General features: G+C 36.9%; 1 protein-coding gene across 11 annotated transcripts in view; it reads right to left on the reverse strand.

The window, feature by feature from the left end:
• Positions 1 to 4,465, reverse strand: part of GKAP1 (G kinase anchoring protein 1) — a 59,102-nt gene extending 54,637 nt beyond the window's left edge. For 6 of the 11 annotated variants that reach the window (XM_074280161.1, XM_074280159.1, XM_074280168.1 and 3 more), the window contains exons 1-2: positions 3,796 to 4,465; positions 2,793 to 2,928 (exon numbers count right to left, since the gene is read on the reverse strand). The gene's annotated coding sequence lies outside the window, so the exon portion shown is untranslated. The remainder of the gene's footprint in view (positions 1 to 2,792; positions 2,929 to 3,795) is intronic. The other 5 variants (XM_074280167.1, XM_074280164.1, XM_074280166.1 and 2 more) reach the window with 1 other exon arrangement.
• Between the last annotated feature and the right edge of the window lie 11,052 nt (positions 4,466 to 15,517).

Consider the following 15,517-nt stretch of genomic DNA (forward strand, 5'->3'; position numbering starts at 1 on the left):
ATTACTCTATGAAAAGTGCAGAGTACTTTGGGTAGAAGGGAAAGATGTGCTCTAATTGGCAAGACTTATTCCCGAGTATAAAAAGTAATAGAAAACCTAAAGGAAAAGATATTAAGGAAAAATCACACATGGTTTAAGTAGTCAAGGAAATTAGAATCATAAAGGAGAGGGCAAGAATTGACCACTGACAAATAAGATGATGAATGCCAATTTACACAGGAGAGAGAACATCTACACAGTTTAATGGGATGAATAATCCATCTCTATGTTAGAAGGACTCTTAAAAGTTAGGAAATAAAGAACACATAAGACGGATAAAGAAGTATGGAGCAGGTAATTTTTTGCTCAGCATCCTTTGAAAATACCAGTGTGCTGCCCAGAAGACAGTTCAACAGTTTGGAGGTATATTAGTTTTATTTAAAAGCTAATGCATTGTTCTGTACCTTATGAGATGATGAATTACAAACAAGATAACAAAATAAAATCGACCAAAGAAATCAACCTACAATTAAAGAAAATTTTCCTCTAGTGAAAGCAAAAGAATGAAGCATAACAGAGTTATATTAACCTTATGAAAAAATGGATCTTGGGAAAAGACCTGAAAAGGGCAGCATAGGAAGATGTGGGTGGTTCAGCTTAACACATGTACAAGTGAAATTTATAAAATGTTAAGTGTTCATTATATATACTGAATTATAATAGACTAGGGACAAAAAGAAAAATACAACAGTCTAAATTTGCAAGGAACTTATTTTCTATTGGGGAGATCCAAAAAACAAAGAAAATTAAATCCAAGATGTCTTTTCTTCCTCAAATTAACAAGTTCAAAGGAATCAAGAAAGTCTTTACTCTTAAAAATGAACAATCCTGAAAGAAAGAGATGAAAAAGTACATTCTAAGAATGGGGGCAGCTTGTTTAAATGCAGAAGTAAAAAAAAGGTGCTGGACTCTGGTTCTGGCTAGTTGTATAGTTGGGATAGAAGACAAGAATACATTAAGGGAAGAAATGTGAGATAAGGCTGGTATAAAAGAAAGATCAAAGAAGCAGATGTGAAAAGCACAAATCAAAGAAAATCAAAAATGGAAAATTTTTAGAGATATGAATAAAATGTCTAAACAAACAACACACAAGGAGCAGAGAAACTTAAATACAGCAATGGGACCAGAAGACACCCAAGTACAAGTACCAGTCTCTATTTTTGCTGAGCATATTATTGAATGGCACTTGACTATCAGTGTTAAAATGTTAGAAAATTCTTGTCCTTAGCAAATCTTATATGCCAGCAATTATTTTTAACTATACTGAGGTAAGCAAGCCATATAATTAGTTAACTCTAAATAGATTTGTATTTAACTTTTGGAATGTTTTATTTATTTTCAATATTTCCCTGATAAAGGGGCTTTGTAAATTTTTAAGCACTATAACAGTGAGTTAACAGACAGAAAGATTTAATTCTATATATATGTTGGAGAAAGTTTAGAAGTATGCAAAGTTGCAAAAAAAAAAGTTTAAAAATTTACTATGGGTGATTCACAATAAATAATTTCTACATTCTATTTTAATGGTCAAATTCTTCTATTTCCCCTGAAGTTCTGTCTTAATGCCTCATCACAATGTGAAAGTGACATCAGCTTTTCAAAGGTGAAGCATCAAATCTAGCATGTTAATAATGAATAAATTTTAATACTGTTGTGGATGGTACTAATTTGTTTTTTAAGATCCATTTCTATTAGAAATAAAATGATAAGATCGAGCACTGGATAACTATAATGAAAGATAGGGCCGTGAAGAATTGAGAAAATATGATGGGATATTAGACTATGTACATGGATATACATAAATGGATAGAGGAGACATACCCTCAGAAACGATATATTGGACAATTTTGCTTAATTGCCTTTCCAATGCTTCCCTTTTTTTGTCCTTTATCATTAAGAGGTAATTTGTTGGGAAAGGGTAAGGAAGGGATAGTTTCAGAAATGAAAATGATAATAAAAAATAAGATGTTTAAAGAAAAAATTTAGTTAAGACCCGAAGAAAATATAAATTAAAAGAAAATCATGATCATAAGTATGAAAAAAGCTCTGAAGGTACTTTTAGATCTCAATCTGGCTCTCAATGACCCTTGTCCAAGCAACCTTATTTCATCTTCTTCTCAGCTACACACCGCACAGGAGCTGTTTCCCAAATTCAAGTCTCAAGTCTATCCCCACACATCAGGAAAACACTTCCCTCCTCAAGACTTTTCAGAATCTCTTTCTTTCAGAAATGGTCATCTTCCATATTTCCTCATCTTCTTTGTACTATATTTGTATAAATTTCCACCCTACCCTATCCCTCAAAACAAACTCTTTGAAGGCAGGAACTGTTCCTTTTTTGCCTTTAAATTTATCCTTAAGGTTTAGCACAGTCCCTTGCAGACCGTAGAAGCCATTTAAATAATAGGTATTTTGGGATATCAAAAATGCACAGGATTAAGACATTTAGTAGGAGGAAGAAGATGTATGGGGAAAAATTCAAATTCCTATTAATGTAAGATGAAATGTTTTAATAGCCCAAATACTATATGTCAAAAAATTATATCAATCCTGTCAAATAATTATTAGAATATGACACCTGAAATGAAAAATACATTTTTTAAAAATCCAGTTTCTAAAGATGCCTAAAAACCTAGCATAACATTTCCAGAACTACCTTCTTGAGAAAGAATGAGTCTAAGTCAAACTCAATCAACTGTGGGAGGCAAAAACAGCACATCATCCCCCCCCCCCAAAAAAAAAAGTAACTATACCTCATTCGTGAACAAAAGCCAACTTTTCCACTCCTACGGTGTTAACAGGTGCCCAAAATCTTAATAGCACAAGGCAAAGCAAGGAAGGAATCTGACTGGGCTAGACTTAAGTCCGGCATGAAGGAGAATTCAACACCTAAGAAAAAAGAAATGGGTAAAAAACCAAACCGACCAACCGCGATCTCTCCCCAGACTGGCTTTCCCCACTCCCCAAGGGGAGTTTGCAGGGATGGGCACGAGGCTCGAGGCCGCGCGGAGCCCGCAGCGCCGCGGGGGAGGCACCTGCAGGGACGGCCGCCGAGCTTCCGAGCCTCCAGGCATCTTCAGGCCCGGGAAGCTAGGGAGGGGACCCTCTAGATGCAACAACCCTAGAAGGAAATGGGGCTCCCAGGGCAACAATCCAGAAAGGGGGCTCACTAGGCAACAAACCTGGAACGCGGGGGAAGGAGGCTCAAAGGGGGAAAACCTGGGAAGGGGGCGGTGATCATTCACTAGGCAACAACTGCGTAAGGGGAGGGGGATTCATTGGGCAACAACTCGGGAAAAGGGGGGGAATCATTGGGAAACAATCCAGGAGGGGGACTCATTGAGCAACAATCCTAGGAAGGCGCAACAATCCGACTCATAGCAGGGGGTCTGGCATTGGAGAATGGGGGACACACCTGGGAAGAACACCCGTTTCCCTTTTTCTTCTCCTCCCCAATAAACCCAGTCAGGGAAGCCCAAAATTACCCACCTCCTCCTCGAATTCCCAGTTTGGAGATGGGAGGAGGGGGAGGCTCAAAGGGGACCGGACTGGCTGGGGGTCGCCGCTACCCGGCGGCCTGGGTTGGTCGGCCGCCTCCCCATCCCTTCAGACGAGCTCGGGCCTCGCCCCCGCCCCCGGGTGCTGCCCCGGGCGCCCTTCACCCCAGGCCGAGGGCAAGGCTGCCGGGCCTGAGGGGAGGCGGGTCCGACTCAGGCAGCTCGTCCACACTCGGCCCCAGTCGCTCCTCGAACTCACCGCGTTCCCTTCCGCGGCTTTCCCCCGGGTCTGTCTTCCTCCTCTTCCCCGGCTAGTTGGCTGCGGTAGCGGCGGCAGCGGCAGCTCCTCGGGGCCGGCCGCGCTGGGCGTTGGGTCTCTGGCTCCTCCGTCAACTGGGAGGGGAAGGGGGCGGGGGCGCGGGCGCGGGGGAGACGAGAGAGCGCGCGGAGCCCGGCGGCGGCGGCGGCGGCGCGAGATGGTCCGAAGTCGGGAGGGGGGGAAGGGAGCCAGCCGCCGGCGGGGGGCGGAGGGCGCCTCTCGGCCCTGCGCGACACGCGCACTCACTCACCCCCAGCTCTCTCTGCGCGCGCCGCGGCGTTTTTCTCAGGGCCGCGGAGGGGTGAAGAGGGTGGTGTATAACGGGTCCCGGGTGCGATGAAAAGGTCGAGCTATGGAGCCGGGGGATGGAGGGCGGGAGACGCTTAAAAGGGGAGAGGACACAGAAAAGCCCTATGCAGGTCGAGAGGGGCGAGATTTCACGTGGCGAGAAGAGAAAACGGCTAGTTCGCCCGCGGCAGAGCAGCCCCTGAGTCGGTGCTGTATAGACCTGGAGGGGGAGGGAGTCTAGGGCGGAGCGAAGGGGAGGGGCCTCGCGCGCCCCAGCGGTCCGTTTCGGGGTTTGTTTATTTTCTCGGTTGGTTGCGGCGGTGGCGCGTGGGCAGAGGTTCTCAAGTGACGTGAGCGGCTGGAGTTGGGGGAGAAAACCAGAACCACCTGCTGGAGAAGGGGAGCTACGGGGGCCGGGCTGGGTCGAAATAGCTCACAGAGAAAGTGTCGCCACTGACTTAGGGGTTGTGGGGAAGCGAGTCCCCCAGACGTGGGGCCGGACAGGTCGAAGCACCAAAGATTAAGTCCACCCAGGGCCAATTAGCGTTTGGTTTTGGTGTCTTCGAGTAGAGCGAGATTTGATTTGTATTAATTGAGAAACCAACCTGCGTTTGTTTGCTTGGTGACTTAGGAAATAGCCGCCTCCTGTTTCGGGGTGCAGTACAGCAGGGGCTTGCGAACCCTAGAAACTGTACCGTAGCCCGGGAGCCAAGCGTCTGGCATCTTCGGAAGGTCCATTTAGTGTTGAAAATCCACTTAGTATTGGGATTAAGTAAGACACGATTTAAATGTGGGTAAATGTTAACAGTTAAACTCCTGTGTCATGCTAGTTGTGGAAAAAAAAAACAACCCACCAGGTTTTTTCCCCTCATATTTCTAGTTCCACAAAGACAAGCTATAAGTTAAATGTTATTCAGGTAGCCCGAAAAGACAATAAACCCTGAGGTTTGGTCTGTTGTGGAGCAGTTAAAAAAAAGTGCTGGATTCAAGACCTATTTTCAGTTTAGGCCTGGACTCTAGCTGCTTCAGTGTCCTCCATTGTAAAGTAAGGAGAATCTCAACTCCTACTTCAAGAGTCAATTGAGAGATAAATTTGTTTAAAAAACAAAAGGCTCAACACAAATGCCTAGCACATAGGAGCTTTTAAATGCTTATTCCTTTATTCCCTTCCCTCCCCATGAAACCAGTATCCCTCATTTATTCATTACTAAGCCAATTTGATGTCTGAGATCATGAATGATCAAATTGGAAGCATCTGATGTGTTCCTACACCCAATAAGCTCAAATTCAACATATCCAAAATTTATCCTTTTTTGTTTTTAACTTATTTCTGGTAATACCATTCTCTTAAACCTTTAATTCTTTACTCCATCCATCTTGTCTACCAGTTGCCAAGTCTTTATTTACTCTACCACATAATTTTTGCTTCTGTTTGAGGAAGGAGTTGACTCCTGATGTAAATCCAGAATGTTAAAAGTAGGCTTTTAAAAAGCTATCTGCCAACTCCACTAGTTCAGCTAAGATTCCTTAGGGGAACAGAGAGAGGGAAAGGAAAATACCACCAGAAGAGAAAGAACATCAGGGCCTATGTTCTAAACAGAAATTACCTTGGTCCATTTGGATTTCCTTATATACGCTTTACAACTACTGCTTCCACTGCCTGTATTCCTGGGACTACATGTTGGATGTTTTATAGCCATTTTTCTTACTATGCCGCCTTAATAAATGCCTGTTAGTTTTAGCTAAATTGACTTATTAAAGATAAACTCAATAATAGGGGCTTTTAGGCTATAGCAGTGGAGGCCCAGGGTATATCTTAGAACCCTAGAAATATTTACACCCACAGGGCTCTGGATCTACAAATATTTGAATATTAAATTAGGGAGGTAATCCAATTGAGGACTGCATTTAAGTATCCTTTTCACTTTCCTTCATCCTAAATCACTCATACCAACTCTAGTCCAAATTAATCTATGAACAAATAATAAGCATAGAACTGGACATCTGCGCTAGAAGATGCAAAGACAGGAATTAAATATGCTCTATCAATCTATCAGAGTTTATATTTTATTGGGAAAATGACACATATACACACATACACATATATAACTAAATTCAAGGTCATTTGAGGGGTGAGAAGCTATTAAGTATTTATTAAACCCATATTATGTGCTAGTCAGCAGGGGTACAAAGATAAAAATGAACTTCCTGTCCTCAAGGCACTTAGTTGCTATCATGGAAAACAGAATACCTTTTAAAATATATTCAAAAATTCAATGTCATGTAGGGAGGGGAGGTTGCTAAGCAGCAGTTGGGGAAATCAGAAGAAGGCTTTATGAAAAGTAACTTCTGAGTTTTGAGGAAAATGAATTCTAAAAAGTAGAAATGAACTACATTCTAGACAAGAATAGCCAGTGCAGTCATAAGTCTGGTCCTTGGAGTTTCCTGCATGAGAAACTAGGAGAAAGGGAGAAATATAGACTGATATTAAAAAGGTAGGTTGGAGCCAGGTTGTGAAGGGCTTTAAAGTACAGAGGAGTTTGTATTTGAATGTAGAGGTAACGGGGAGCCACTGTATGTTGGATAGGGAGTGGTGGGGTCAAATGGTGATTTAGGATAATTATTTTTGGCAACTATATGGAGGATGAATTAGAATGACTGGATGCAAGAGACTAGATATATATATGCTATTGCAATAGTCCAGAAGAGATATACAGGTGCTTGTGGTATCTATAAGAGAGGAGATATAGGGAGACGCTTAACTACAGATTGAATATATAAGGTAAAGGAAATGATTAAATGAGTAGAAACTTTTAAGATTACAAACTCTACAAGAAAAAGTGGCATTTGAAAAAAAGTTGAGTTTAGGGGAAAATATAAATGGAGTCAGTACTGGACATTGTTTTGGATGTGTTGCATTTTAGCTAACTACAAAACATGCAAGTTGGAAATGGCCAGTATACAGTTGGTAATAACTAGTGGTCAGGAAAAAAATGTCAGACATAAATCCTGGATTTATTTTTTACAATTCTGTCAAAGTAATCTTGTCAATATATGTCTGACCACATTCCTCTATCCAAATAGTGGCTCCACATTGTAGGCAGGATAAAAATACTAACTCCTTAGACTGTCATTCAAGGCTTTCCATAGTCTGGCACTTTACAATCTTTCCAGCCTCATTTCCTACTACTCCCTTCAGCTAAACTGGACTTGTTTGTAGGAATGTTAGGAAGATTAAATGAAACAACATATGCAAACATGCTTGACAAAAACTTAATATGCTATATAAAAACTAGTTATAATTTTTTTCTTATTTAATGATCCTGCCTTTTTCCCTCCTCACATATCAGGAACAAACTTATGCAAATTTTCAGATGTGAAATTCTTCCCATTCCTTCATGGCCCAGTTTCCCATGCTACTGATTTTTCTTGACAAACTATTTGCTATCAAATTTTTTTGGGCCATTATGCTACCTTTTCAGGGTGATTTTAAAGGATTAGAAATAATCTGAATAGTAAATTTGAATTTAGATGTTAATAAGCAATAGTGGTTTCTGAGGCAGAAACTTCTGGAGTCTCTTTGGAGCCTCATCAGTACTGGCAACTATCACCTCTTCCTATACTATTATGTGATGGGAAAAAATGCAACTATATAGATAAAATCATACAGAGATATGTTAAAAGAGGCAGACTTCCTCATCCTTTGGTTTATAAACTTAATATCCTCTTTATCCTACTGCCACCACTAGACAATAAAAGTACTAAAAGTGTCTGCCATGTCAAATATAAATCATTAAAAATGTAAGCTGGAGATCAAAATAGTAAATGTGGGTTGAACAAAAATATTAGTTATAAAATAGAAAATAAGACTGCCAGAAGGCTAGAAAATGACATACAAATATGATTCTAATCTGATTTATATAGTTTTGTAAATAGTTTCCTCATCTGAATCCTTACTTGCATTTATCTTCCATTGTTGTAAGGATCAAAGGAAATATTTGCAAAGCATTTAGTATAATACCTGGACATAGTAGGTGCTATATAAACATTAGATTTCTTTATTAAATAAAAAGACAAATGAAGTACCTACGTGGTTTTCAATAAGTCAAAAGTAATCTATATTGAGCATTTAAGTTTTAAGAAACACTATTGCTGTAAGCTGTTAATTTGAGTGGGGAGATTTTTTGTACATGACATTGCAAACTTACTATGTACAAAACAGGCTATTCCTTTCAAATAAATATACAACATAATTATCATGTAAATTTTCTTCCCTTTCTCTGCTACCATAGACACAAAAAAGGGGTGTGTGTGTGTGAAAATTATTCCATATTTATATTAGTTTTTTTTCTGGATGCAGAGAATGTTCATGTGTTATAGTTCATTTGGGTATTTATAATAGTCAAAATTTATTCATTCATAGCCTTTTTTTTTGGTTATACATGCAAATTCATTTTTTTTACGGATTTCCTTATGTTGGAAAGAGAAAAATCAGAACAAATGTGGAAAATCATGAGAATTTTTTGTGTTGATTTACATTCAGCCTCCATAATTCTTTCTTTGGAGAAGGATGGCTTTTTCCATCCTAAATTTATTGGGATTGTCTGAAATCACTAACGAAAGAACCAAGTCTGCCATAGTTGATCATTGCACAATCTTGCTGTTACTGAGTACAAGTGTATTCCTGGTTCTGCTTGTTTCACTCAACATCAGTTCATATAAATCTTTCCGGGTCTTTCTGAAATCAGTTTATTCATCATTTTTCATAGGATAATAATATTCCATTACTTTCATATACCACATAATTATTCTTAAAATATTATTGCTGTTCCTGTATATAATGCTCTCTTGGTTTTCATTTCACTCTTCATTATTTCAGGCAAGTCTTTAAAAGTTTTTCTAAGATCATTGAGCCCATCATTTCTTATATTACAGCAGTATTCCATCACAATCATATCTCACAACTGGTTCATTCCTTCCCCAATTGATGAACATCCCTGCAATTTCCAGATCTTCACTACTACAAAGCAAGCTGCTGTGAACATTTTAGAATACTTAAATTCTTTTCCTTTTTCCCTAATCATCTTAATTTGGAAATACTTAGTTGTGGTAGTGCTGGGTATTAGTCTTAGAGCATAATTCCAGAATACTCTCCAAAATGGTTGGATCAGTTCACAATTCTGCCAGCCATGTGTCCCAATTTTTTTACATTTCCTCCATCATTTGTTGCTTTCTTTTCTTCAATCATTTTAGCCATTCTGTTGGTATAAAATGATAATTCAAAGTTATTTTAATTTGCATTTCTCTAATAATGAGCATTTTTTCATATAACTCTAAATTGTTTTGATTTTTTCCTTGAAAAGCTTCATTTTCATATTCTTTGACTATCAATTATTTGTATTTTTATAGATTTGACCAAGTTATTTATATATTTTAGATATGAGACTTTTATCTGATAATCTATATAAAAATCTTTTACTCAATTTTCTTCATTTATTCTTGGCCATATTTATCCTATTTATACAAAATCTTTTTAATTTAATGTAATCTAAATTATCCATGTTAGACCTAACTTTATTCTCTCTCGTATACATAAGTCAGGTAATGTGCTCCATGTTCAAATTTTCTTGTAATATCTCTCTAGAGCATGTATCCATTTTGACCTTATCTTGGTATATGGTTTAAGATACTGGATCTATGCAGAGTTTCTGCCATACTGCTTTCCAGTTTTCCCAACAATTTTTAACCAAATAATAAATTCTTATCCCCAAAGTCTAATTCTTATCATTAAAATTCTCATCCCTTATGTGTTTTTAAAGTATGTTTAATTCAAGAAACTTTGATATGTCCAACCCATCTCAAAAAATGTTAGAGAGCTAAGCAAAACTATTTTATTAAAAATTGTTATTAAAATTGTATATGTATAGATAGATATAATGGGAAGCAAGTGAAGTTTTTTGATCAGTGGACTGACATGATTACAACCAACAACTTTATTGATTTCATTTGTCCATTTTTATATTTTTTATAAAAGCCTTTTATTTTTCTAAATACATAGATATAAGTTTTCAACATTCATCTTTGTAAAACCTTGTGTTCCAAAATTTTCTCCCTGTATATCCCCCCCCATTTCCCTAGATAGCAAGCAATGCAATGTAGGTTAAAGATGTGCAATTCTTCTAAATATATATTAATATTCATTATGGTATACAAGAAAAATCAGATCAAAAGGGAAAAAAGATTAATGTTCAAGTATATTCCCTTTAAAAACATTCCTTATAAAACGAAATTAAGAGGGGCAGCTAAGTGGCACAGTGGATAGAGCATCATGAGGACCTGTGTTAAAATCTGACCTCAGACACTTAACACTTCTTAGCTGTGTGACCCTAGGGCAAGTCACTTAACCCCAATTGCCTCAGGAAAAAAAAAAAAAAGCAGTTCATAAAAAACCAATTAATACTTCAGATGTGTCAGGATGTCCAATATTGTATACCTTTAATTTTATAAATAAACATTAACTTTTTACAATTTAGGTCCAAATTTCTTTCTTTTTCTTTTTTTTTTTTTTTTGTTCTAGATTCATCAATGAATGACCACGGCTAAAGTATTAATATTTATAGTGCTTACCTAAGATTCCAAATTCTTGCCTTTTCTCAGGAGACACACACAATACTTTTTTATATAGTTATGTTTCTGGATTATAAAGAATCCATTTTTTAAATTACAAATTTAATTGGGGAGGGAGATAGTCTCTCCTCTCTCTCTCTCTCTCCTCCAGGCTGGAAGGGCTGCTTGTTAGCACTGGTGATCAATGGAAAGCATTTGACCTTGTCCAACCTAAATTATTGCACCCCTATTCCCAAGGGAAGAGGGAGGTGAGGCAGATTACCTTCCCCAACTTAACCTCACTTAAATCCAATTCATTTGCAGGTTGAGTCACCTCCCTGATATCAAACCTCTCCTGCCCCCCCATCCACTTCAGCCATCTTGCCACTCAAGTCAGCCTTTCGAGTCTTTGCCACTATAGTTGGTTTCATTTTTTTTTTTAAGTCATATAAAATGCATAGCATAACTTAAATGGCTAACAAAGAGTTGTCTTGAGTTGCTAATGAATAAATAGGAAGGACTGAATAATTAGTACTTATGCCATTTGTATCTAAAAACATTTTTGAAGAGATTGAAGTTATTTGAAAAGTTTGTATTTCTTGAATATTTTAAATATTTATCCAGAAATAAATTTTATGGTAATAATTGCTATTGTAGTGAGGGAATAGTTTTGATAGTTAAGAATTACCCAGTCACAGACTATTTTCTCAAAGTAAAAGACTTTATTGTCCTATAAAGAGGACACTATCCAGCAGTATCAGGATACTGATTGGTCTGATGAGTATTTTATAAGGAAATGCAAGGGGTGTGTGTGTGTGGTGTTTACTCTTTTTTTTTTTTCCCTGAGGCTGGGGTTAAGTGACTTGCCCAGGGTCACACAGCTAGGTGAGACCAGATTTGACCTTGGATTCTTCTTAATTCAGGGCTGGTGCTCTATCCACTTTGCCACCTACCTGCCCCAGTGGTGTGTGCTCTTTATTGGTTAGACCTCTCAAGGGAGATGTTTTCTTAACCATTAACTAAATTTTGAGATAAACAAGAAATAGAAACATGTAGCAGGAGCAAAGTTTTCTTGTCCTTTTTACCACAAACCATACCCCCTTGCCCGTGTCCTGGTAGCCAACAATTTGTTTTTCTTCTTCTGACCCTAACTACAAATAGGCCCTATTGGGGCCTATTCTAGTAGTACTTCTGAAGAGTTTGTTGAGCAAGGTGTAAACTTCATTCCAACTCCCAAATGAATTATATGTCTGGGAATAGAAACTGCATTTGGATTATTTGGTAGAGGGAGCTCCCCTGTTTAAAAAACATCCTCTATTAAAGCACTATCAAATTGTCAGGGCACTTTGATGTAGCTTTACAATATTATTCTTGCAAATCTTTCATTGATGTGCATAGAACAATTCTCTGGCTTTATAGTAGTCACTAAAAAAAAAAAACCTTCATTTTTTTAACAGAAAAATTGAGCCATTTTAAAAATATACTTTTCAGGTAAATGAAAAAGATAGCATTTGAGAGCTCTTGGAATTGAGTTTAGAAGTGGTGAATAATAGCTCATTTATATACTTTTTTTTTACAGTTTTACAATTTGCTTTTCTTATAACTGTGAATGATTGCAAAAAAGTAAAAGTTTCTTTGAAGCCTCTGATTTTTTTTTAACACATAACTAAAATATCAGTTGTTATATTGAATTTATTCTAAACAAGTTTGTGTGTAGGCACAGCTTAAGTGCTTTGCTTGGGAACTTACCATTCCAGACTCTTTTTAAGTGCCTACTATGCACTCTTTTAGTGTGCTAGACAAAAAATTAAAATATTTCTGGCAGTAACTTTAGGAAAATGCTTTGGACCAAATCATCTAAAATTGACCTGTTGGAATTTCAAGTCCTTTTTTGAATAATTAATAATTTGAACATTTTAAGATTTAGCACACTGAAGATAATCAAATTTTTATCTTCAGTTTATACTACTACAAATACAGTAGTACCTGTAACAATTTTTTAAGTTCTTACCAATTTTACCTATGTCGTTAAACTTTAACCAAAAGAATACAGATGAAGCATGTTTTAGTTTGGAATAAAGTGTAGGGCATTTTCTACATTATACAGTCTTTTCCTTCCATCAAACCAAAAATCTTTTAGTCACTCTTCTAGGAAAACTTAAACCCTAAAAATATGTAGTATATTGGTATTATACTGCCTCATTTATTATTCCTTTTATTTCATAATATATTTCAGGAATATTTAAAAGGTTGTTTTGGGGAATTACTTTGGTCAAAAATCTTTTTCACTTGGTGATGAACTCATCTGAACTTAGGTTGATACTGGACAAAAGGTACCAAAGTCCACTAATGTTTTTCAAGCATTGTATAATATCTGCAATGTATTCTGTTAGTATAGAAACTGGTTTCTCATTATTATACCTTTAGTGGATCATATGTATGTATCTTCAAGAAGTCTTAATTAACTCATTTGGTTATAAGAATTGGTTATAAATATTCCAGGCTGCTGTTTCAATGTGATATTTTATTTATTTAGGATTTAAATCTTGTTTTTTTTTCCTAAAAAAAAAGGTTAATAAAATTAAGTATAAAACATGATAATTTAATAAAGAACAATATTAGTTAAAATAAGTATATAAGATGTTGAAAGGTACATGTAATGAGTTTACGTACATTTAATGAGTTTACATGCTATTGTGGGGAACATATACAAATAAGAACAGAAAAATACAAAGTAATGAAGTAGCTAGGGAAAAAAGAGAGCACTAGCAATTGGAGTCAACGGTGGAGATCTTGTGTAGGAGTTGGCACTTAAACTGAATTGAGTAAAAAGCTAGATAAATTCTAATATATAGGTGAATAAAGAATGCATCTCAGGCAGAGAAAACAGATTCCAGAGATATCAGGACTGGAGATAGAATGTCATATATGGGAGCTGAAAGTAAACCAAGGTACCTGGAACACTGTGGAGAGAAATGTGCAATAAGCATGCACAAGTAAACTAGACTTAGTTTTATAAAAGGCTTTAAATGCCAAGTAGAAGATATTACATATTGTCCTAAAGAGGAAGCCATACAGCTTTCTGAGCAGTAGAGTGATGTGGTCAGACAAGTGTATCAAGAGTATCAATTCAGCAGCTATGTAAAAGATGGACTGCAAAGGAGAGAGACTTGGAGACAAAGACATCAATTAGAAGGCTATTGGAATATCCTCTATGTGAAGGGAGGGAGCTGATTTTGTCAGTTAAAGAAGTTCCTGTTACAGTCCATTCCTGGGAAAGACAGCCTGAGAAACAATTGGATGGTTCAAAACATCAGTTTTAAAAATACACTTCCATCTGTGATAGCCCAAGTAAGAAAGATATAATCACTACTCTACCCAGTAGTAAAGATTAATTAGCCATGATTTCAGTGCTGTAGGAAAACCTGTTATGAAGTTTTTAGGTATATATGTGCTGTCCTAAACAAAAAGCCCATTTAAAAATTCAGTTCAGTTTTTAAAAAAAAAGCAGAGAGAAGGAACAGTTTAGGAATTACTGGAGCTTGAACCTTAGTAAGAGGAAGACATTATAGAAAGTTTGCCAGTTAAGTGGTACAGTTCATAGAACATTGGGCCTAGGAGTTAAGATAACTGAAATCAAAGCCTGCTTCAAATGTTTATTAGCTTAGTGACTCTAGGCACTGTCACGTAATCTCTCTTAGTTCCCTCATCTATAAAATGATAATAGGTTATGAGGAACAAATGAAATAATGTTTAAAAAAACTTTGCAAATCTTAAGAATGCTATACATTAGCTATTATTTTCATATTTCTTTGTACAAGTAATGACTAGGCATAATTTACAGGTGTATAAAATCTGGTTTTATTTTTAGTATAAGAAAACCCCCATATTATTTTAGTATACTTACAGCACAAGTTCATTTTAAAGATGAATTACCATTGCTATTAACATTTCTAATAATCTTATATGGAAAAGTTTCACCTTCATTCAACCAATATGTTTTACTATTCATTCCATCATGTTTAATATAAGTTTACACTAAAGTCTGACTTCCAAGCCTTGTCATAATATACAGATGGAAAGGGAGAGAAATAAGAATTTCTTCAGTGTCTACTATGTACCAGACACTCTGCTAAGCTTTTTACAAATAAGACACTACACCTCATTTGAGGGGTTCTAATATCATTTGAGAGAATGATATTAGATTGAAATTGCTCTCTCCAAAACTACCAATGACCCAAATCTAATGATCTTTTCTCACTTATGCTTCCTATCTGTAGCATTTAATACTACCCTGCTCTTGCCTCCCCTTTTTTTTTTCATGACATTTCTGCCTTCTGGTTCCCCCTATTTGTCTATTCTCATTCTGCTTTCCTGAATTCTAGAATCTTTTCTCCTTTCCTGTCTCTTCTTTCCCTCATCTCCCTTCTTTTTTCTTCTTTCTCCTTACTATTTCTCCTATACTATTCTCCTTAAGTGATCTCATTAGCTCGCATGGATTCAACTGTTATTTTTGTGGGAGCTTATATACTCTGCTCTCATCTACCTCCTGACCTCCATACCACTGACCAAGAGGTTTTCAGAATATGAGAGATTAAGGAAGATTAAGATTCCACAAAACAAGCAATCAATAGAAGCCTGGAGCAAACAAGGAATTAGGAAGCTAGGAAGGCACAGGTTCAGCCAATCAAAGTCTTGTGGCTTTGAGAAAACCACAACTTAAAATGATCCAGCCCAAAGTAGTTGGAGTCAGTGACTTGATTTGATC

Source organism: Sminthopsis crassicaudata, chromosome 1 (assembly GCF_048593235.1).
Source record: "Sminthopsis crassicaudata isolate SCR6 chromosome 1, ASM4859323v1, whole genome shotgun sequence".
NCBI lineage: Eukaryota > Metazoa > Chordata > Mammalia > Dasyuromorphia > Dasyuridae > Sminthopsis > Sminthopsis crassicaudata.